General features: G+C 34.3%; 1 non-coding gene across 1 annotated transcript; it reads left to right on the top strand.

Moving 5' to 3' along the window:
• The first annotated feature begins 7367 nt into the window (after positions 1-7367).
• Positions 7368-7474, top strand: LOC139894810 (small nucleolar RNA R71). Its single transcript, XR_011775292.1, has one exon. It is a non-coding gene; the product is annotated as a small nucleolar RNA R71 (small nucleolar RNA).
• Positions 7475-8080: the final 606 nt, after the last annotated feature.

Genomic DNA, 8080 nt, shown 5'->3' with positions numbered 1-8080 from the left:
TCGTATGTATGTGTGTTTGTTGTGTGTGGAAGCAGACGCAGTTGACTGAATTTTATGATCCTGACCTGTCCAGGGTTCCCATGCGATCGCATGGGCTCCCAGTGCAAACCCATGCGATCGCATGGGGTGTAATTTCTTTTTTTTTTCTTTTTTTCTTTTTTTTATAAAAACATTTTACTTATAAAAACAAATAAATGATTTATTTAAAATTTTGTTTTTCCTTTTTATTTAGGAAGAGGTCGTTTCGGTATGTTTACCTAGTTCGTCCCTCGACAAAATTTTAAAATTTGTCATTTTAAAGCGATTGTTTTAAAAGCAAAGATTTTTGAGTTTTTTAAATGTTTTTGGCATACTTTAGATCAATAAGATTAAAAATAATGATAATAAAATTTCTCGTCCCGCCCTTGGGTAAAGCAATTTCGGTTCGACGGCCTAGTCTTCAACCCACGATGAATTTTAGATATCAAATTTTTAACTTAATGAAATAAAGTAAATTTTTGTTTTTAAATTCACACCAAACTTAAATTTTAAAATGCATAAAATTTCATATAAATATTATTAATATTTATATACATTAATTTTACAAACTTATATTTAAAAATAATATAGTTATATATTAGTTTTAAAAATAAGGTAAAAATAAAAATAAAAATCTTTTTGGTCTTTTATCCCACTTTAATCAATCAAATATTAACAAAAATATACGTCCCTCTTTTGGGTAAAGTAATTTCGGCTATATTACCTAGTTTTACTCCTGACGAATTTCTGAAATAGTTTGAATTGATTGATTAAAGATATTTATACCTTATGAATAAACGATAAATTTCGCAGTGATGTAATAAATTTTTGTATGATATCCATAATTTCGGTTTCGCATACCTAATTTTATTGAATATCAATTTAATACTTTATAGCGAACGATTCAGCATTTATTATCAAAAGGTTAAAATAAATAAATAAAAATAAATAAAAACTGTACATACTTACCTGTGATAAAGAATTCTCAGAGACCTGCTTTAGTCGACTCATAGGAGAGTCGTTCGATTTGGTTTTCCATAGCTACATAAGCGTAACCTCGAATTTTCAATAACTTTTCTTCTAAACATATGAATGGTCCTTCTTTGCATAGAGTAACGAATTCAGAATTGGAATGTGTTTGATTGTTCGAACATTTCCCTTCGTGTGACCATTTTCTGCATTTATGACATCTTTCAAGGTGTCGTGCTCTTCTTTTTGTTGCGGATTTTGATTTTCCTTTACCAAAATGTGTCTTACGATGATCTTTCCTGAGTTCTTTCCTCACTTCGTTCATTTTTCCTCTTATGAATGATACCAATTCACTTGGGAAAGTGTTATTATTACGTTTAGTAATCATAGCGTGTAGTAGTAGACCATGGGTCAGATCAAAGGAATTCTTCATCTCGTAAAACCTAAAAGAAATAAAAATTCAGAATGGAGGGAGAAGACTAGTTCTTTAGGGTCTGCTAGGGAAAGACCCTTCGTATTCCATTTTCGAGAACTACACGAAAACTGAAAATCTAACACTAGACAACATTATATTATCCTTTAAAACATTTGAATCTCCCCACACTTAGTTAGCTGTGGTATCGAAATTGTGATTAACTTCATTATTAACTTCAATTGGAACATCTACAACTTGCATATCTCTGACTTTTGTTTCAAGCCATTTGTTGATTTCCTCTGTAACATTCACAAATTCAATTAACATCGCCTTTTCTTTAGGCGACAAATTGGATACTAATCGGTTACATAACTTAAAGTTCCCCTTAATCCTAGCATCTTGAATCCGTTTATAAAGTTTCTTCGTTGAACTGTTAAAAACGGGTCCATCTAATTTTGTATCAACAACGGGGTTCTTTGTTATCAGGTCATCATTGGGTGTTGCTTCATCTTCCCCACACTTAGGTGTTTTTATTGGTTCAACAGTTTTGGTTGGTGGAGATCTAAACTTTCGGTTCACAAAGGTGACCGATTTATCACCATGTCTAAGTGTCATTCTACCTTCTCTTACATCAAAGAATGCTTCAGTGGTTGCCAAAAATGGGCGACCTAAAATTAGAGGAATATCAAGGTCTTTCTCCATATTAATAACTATGAAATTTGCAGCAAAGGTCAAACTTCTCACTTTAACAAGTAAATTATTGGCTATTCCAACCGGGTGTTTAATGGTTTGATCAAAAAATTGAACACCTATTCTGGTTGGTCTTAATTTACCCACACCTAATCTTTTGTATAAGGAAAGAGGTATAACGTTTGCACTTGCTCCTAAATCTGCGAGCCCATTATACATAGCACCATCATTAAGCAAGCAAGAAATGATAAATTCACCTGGGTCTCCTACTTTAGTAAGTAGAGTTGGTTTGTTAACCTTTTTCGGGTGATCTTTTCTTGGTTCTTTCACTTCTACTTGAACTTCTTGTTCACATTTTTCTTAGTTTCTTAGAATGGGAGGTTTATATAGGAATTCTTCTTCATCGCTCCAATTTGAAGCCTCCCCATCTTCCACTTTTAGCTTTTCATATGTCGTTGACAACATATTTATGTTTTCATTCTGGGGGTTTTCTTGGGTGGTGAAATTATGATTGACTTCATTGTCAACTTCCCTCGGACCATGAATATAGTGTTTAACTCTGTGACCATTAACTTTAAATTCAATTCCATTTGAATTTATTAACTCTATTGTTCCGTATGGGAAAACTCTTTTGACTATAAATAGTCCAGACCATCTTGATTTCAATTTTTCAGGAAATAGCTTGAATCGTGAATTGAAAAGAAGAACTCTGTCTCCTTCCTTAAATTCTTTTGAACTTATGATTCTTTTATCATGCCATTTCTTTGTTCTTTCCTTATAGATTAACGAATTTTCATATGCATCATGTCTTAATTCTTCTAATTCGTTTAGTTGACTTAACCGTAGACGTCCAACTTCATGCAAATCAAGATTACATGTCTTCAAAGCCCAAAATACTTTGTGCTCAATTTCTACTGGAAGGTGACATGCTTTTCCGTAAACAAGTTTAAAAGGTGTGGTTCCAATTGGAGTTTTGTAGGCTGTTCTAAAAGCCCAGAGTGCATCCTCCAATTTCATGGACCATTCCTTCGGATTTAATCCTACGGTTTTCTCTAGAATACGTTTTAAAGCTCGGTTGGTATTTTCAACTTGTCCACTTGATTGTGGATGATAAACGGTGGAGATTTTATGAGTTACTCCATATCTTTTGAGAACTTTCTCAAGTTAATTATTACAAAAATGAGTACCCCCGATCACTTATTAAAGCTTTCGGTGTTCCGAACCTAGCAAAAAGACATTTTAAGAAGTTGACTACAACTCGTGCATCGTTAGTTGGGAGAGCTTGTGCTTCCGCCCATTTAGATACATAATCAATGGTAACGAGAATGTAGAGATTATTATGAGATTTTGGAAATGGATCCAAAATGTCAATACCCCAAACGTCAAATACTTCACATACTTGAATGACATTTTGTGGCATTTCATCACGTTGACTTATTTTTTGGCCCTTTGACAAGCATCACAGGATTTACAAAGAAGGTGTGTGTCTTTGAAAATTGTAGGCCAATAGAATCCAGCGTCATAGACTTTTCTTGCTGTGAGTTGAGGCCCATAATGCCCTCCTGTTGGTCCTGTGTGAAAATGGTTTAAGATCTGACTAGCTTCATCTCCGAATACGCATCGACGTACTATTCCATCTGGACAACTTTTAAACAAATGTGGATCTTCCCAAAAATAGTGTTTTATATCACTAAAAAATTTCTTTCGTTTTTGGTACGACAACCCTTTTTCAAGGAATCCACATACTAAGTAGTTTGCATAGTCTGCAAATCATGGAATTTCATTATAATCGATCTTCAATAGATATTCATCAGGAAAGTTGTCTTGTATAGCCGATTCATTTCGAACTTCTAATTCAGGATTTTCAAGACGAGAAAGATGATCAGCGGCGAGATTTTTTGCTCCCTTTTTGTCTTGGATTTCAATATCGAATTCTTGTAAGAATAAGATCCAACGGATTAATCGTGGTTTGGCATCTTGTTTTGAAAATAGGTATATAAGAGCAGAATGGTCAGTATAGACCACTGTTTTAGCTAGAACGAGATATGAACGAAATTTGTCAAAAGCAAAGACAATAGCAAGGAGTTCTTTTTTAGTAGTTGTATAATTCATTTGTGCTCCTTGTAACGTCTTACTAGCATAATAGATAGGTTGAAATCGTTTTTCAACCATTTGTCCTAAAACGGCTCCCATTGCAAAATCACTTGCATCGCACATGAGTTCAAATGGTAGATTCTAATTTGGAGTTATCATGATCGGCGCATTAGTGAGTTTTTCTTTAAGAATATTAAAAGATTTGATGCATTCATCCGAAAAGATGAATGGAGCATCCTTTTCAAGGAGTTTATTCATAGGAGTGGCAATTTTAGAAAAGTATTTTATGAAACGTCGGTAAAAACCGGCATGCCCTAGAAAACTCCTAACTCCTCTAACATTGGTGGGATGTGGAAGTTTAACAATTACATCTACTTTAGCTCTATCCACTTCAATTCCTTCCTTTGAAATTTTATGACCAAGAACGATGCCTTCTCTAACCATGAAATGACATTTCTCCCAATTAAGTACTAGATTTGATTGTTCGCATCTAATAAGCATTCGTTCAAGATTAACTAGACATGTTTCAAAAGTATCACCGAAGACTGAAAAGTCATCCATGAAAACTTCCATGCATTCTTCTATCATGTCGTGAAAAATTGCCATCATGCACCTTTGAAAGGTTACAGGGGCATTGCAAAGTCTAAATGGCATGCATTTGTATGCAAAAGTACCATAAGGACACGTGAAGGTGGTTTTCTCTTGGTCCTCGGGTGCGATTGGAATTTGAAAGTATCCGGAGAAACCGTCAAGAAAACAATAGTAACTGTTCCCAGCTAACCTTTCTAATATTTGATCAATGAAAGGTAAGGGAAAGTGATCTTTTCTGGTGGCGTCATTTAGTTTTCTATATTCAATATAAACACGCCATCCTGTTATAGTCCTAGTAGGAATAAGCTCATCTTTTTCATTTGTGATGACAATCATGCCACCCTTCTTAGGTACACATTGAACTGGGCTTACCCATGGACTATCAGAGATTGGATAAATTAAACCTGCATCGAGCAGTTTAATAATTTCTTTATTAACAACATCTTGCATATTAGGATTTAGTCTTCGTTGGCGTTGCACATATGTTTTATGACCTTCTTTCATAAGGATTTTATGTATGCAATACGAAGGACTTATGCCTTTAATGTCATGAATCTTCCATGCAATAGCTGGTTTGTGAGCTTTTAGCACAGAAATGAGTTGAGATTTTTTATTTTTAGTAAGAGAATACGATATTATTACAGGTAATTCAGATTCACCATGTAAATAAGCGTATTTCAAATGGTTTGGAAGTGGCTTTAACTCTAATATCGGCGGTTCTTCTATCGATGATTTGTATCGATATCTGTCTTCCTCTTTTAACATTTGAAGTTCTTCTGTTGTTGGTTAGTAATCATTAGCCATAAGTGCAGCTTACATTTTAGCTTCATCAATTGGTTCGGTTCCTTCTCCTAAAGAACATTCTCCTGTTCCTTGTAATTCTGGAAATTCTTCTAACAATTCTGCATGTTAATCTATAGTTTGAATATAATAACATGTATCATCTGCAGATTGCGATTGTTGCATGGCTCTATCAACAGTAAAGGTAACACTCTCGTCCTCTATACTTAGGGTCAGTTTCTTACTAAACACGTTTATTATTGCTTTAGCCGTGTTTAAGAATAGTCTTCCTAATATGAGAGGAACTCGAGAATCTTCTTCCATGTCTAGAATAACAAAGTCTACTGGAAATACTAAAGTATCAACTTTAACTAGCATGTTTTCCATTATCCCTCTAGGATATTTTACTGATCGATCGACTAGTTGTATGCTTATTCTTGTTGGTTTCAATTCTCCGAGGTCTAATTTAGCGTATAGTGAATATGGCATTAAATTTATACTAGCACCCAAGTCTGCCAATGCTTCTATTGAACTAAGACTACCCAGAAAAGATGGAATTGTGAAACTTCCTGGATCTGATAATTTTTCTGGTAGTTTATTCAACAGCACTGCAGAACAATTAGTATTCATTGTAACAGCCGAGAGTTCTTCCATTTTCTTTCTATTTGTGATTAGATCTTTCAAGAATTTAGCATATCTTGGCATTCTTGAAATCACATCAATGAAAGGAAGATTGACATTTATTTGTTTAAACATATCCAAGAATTTGGATTGCTCGGCTTCAAGTCTTTCTTTTCTCATTTTACTTGGGTAAGGAAGTGGTGGTTGGTATGATTTAACATAAGGTTTCGCCTTAACTGTGTTATCTTCATTAACCTTTTTAACTACCAGTTCTTTTTCCTTTTTTTGCTCAGGCTGTGGTGCCTGTGTAGTAGGAATAGCGTCATCAAAAATTACAGGTATTTCAGGTGGTTTAAGTGTAATACCACTTCTCATGGTATTGGCTTTAGCTGTTTCATTCCGGGGGTTAGCATTTGTATCGCTAGGTAGACTCCCCGATTTTCTTTCACCTATCAACCTTGCTAGGTTGCTCATTTCTTGTTCCAGATTTTGAATTGAAGCTTGTTGATTTCTAAATGCTTGAGCATTTTGTTCATTAGTTTGTTTCTGAGATGTGAAAAACTGCGTTTGAGATTCAACTAGCTTCGACATCATATCTTCTAAATTTGGCTTTTTATCATCGGTTTGTGATGGTTTAATTGGAAAAATAGGTCTTTGCTGATTGTAAGTATTGTTAGATACTTGTTGATTGCTAGGACCTTGTAGGTTATTGTATGGAACATTTCGGTTATAATTCTGATTTTGATTGTAGTTTGGTCTTGGCGGTTGATAATTATTTTGATAATTATTTCGAGGCCTTTGGTTCATGTATGAAACATTCTCTCTTTATTCCATTGTTTGTTCAATACTGAGACAATCTTTTGTCAAGTATGGTCCTCTACACTGTTCACAACTAATGCATATTGCGTGAATATCTTTAGTCATCTTTTCCATTCGTCTCTCGAAAGCGTCTAACTTTGCGAAAATGGAATCAAAGTCATGGCTAGAATTGGCTCTGGCCGCTTTAGATGATCTAACGATGTCTTTTTCTTGATGCCACTCATGTGAGTGGGATGCTGTGTTATCACTAATTTTGTAAGCTTCAGTTGCGGTTTTCTTCATAATGGAACCACCAGTTGCTATGTCGATGTCTTTTCGTGTAGTAATGTCGCATCCTTGGTAGAATATTTGTACTATTTGATAAGTGTCTAAACCATGTTGAGGACATCCTCTTAACAACTTTCCAAATCTTGTCCATGCTTCTTATAAAGTTTCATTTGGCTTCTGCGTGAAAGTAACAATTTCTCCTTGAAGTCTCACGGCTTTAGATGCCGGAAAGAATCTTTTAAGAAATTTCTCAACTAAAACATCTCATGTATCAATCGCCCCTTCAGGTAACGATTCTAACCAATCTTTGGCTTCTCCCTTTAAATGAAGCGACCAGTCCTAATCTATAAGGACAAATACAATAACATATGATTACATCGGGAGGTATTTGACCTCTATATGATACATTTTACAAACATTGCATTTGTATTTAAAAGACAACCTTTCATTACATCAAAAGTTGACAGCATGCATACCATTTCATAATATATCCAACTATAATTGACTTAATATTAATCTTGATGAACTCAACGACTCGAATGCAACGTCTTTTGAAATATGTCATGAATGACTCCAAGTAATATCTCTAATTTCATACCTGAGAATAAACATGTTTTAAAGTGTCAACCAAAAGGTTGGTGAGTTCATTAGTTTAACATAAATAATCATTTCCATCATTTTAATAGACCACAAGATTTTCATTTTCAGTTCTCATAAATATACGTCCCATGCATAGAGACAAAAATATCATTCATATGGATTGAACACCTGGTAACCAACATTAACAAGATGCATATAAGAATATCCCCTATCATT

This window comes from Rutidosis leptorrhynchoides, chromosome 2, assembly GCF_046630445.1.
Source record: "Rutidosis leptorrhynchoides isolate AG116_Rl617_1_P2 chromosome 2, CSIRO_AGI_Rlap_v1, whole genome shotgun sequence".
Taxonomy (NCBI): domain Eukaryota; kingdom Viridiplantae; phylum Streptophyta; class Magnoliopsida; order Asterales; family Asteraceae; genus Rutidosis; species Rutidosis leptorrhynchoides.
The sequence above is the reverse complement of the archived record's forward strand: the minus strand, read 5'-3'. Positions and strand labels throughout refer to the sequence as shown.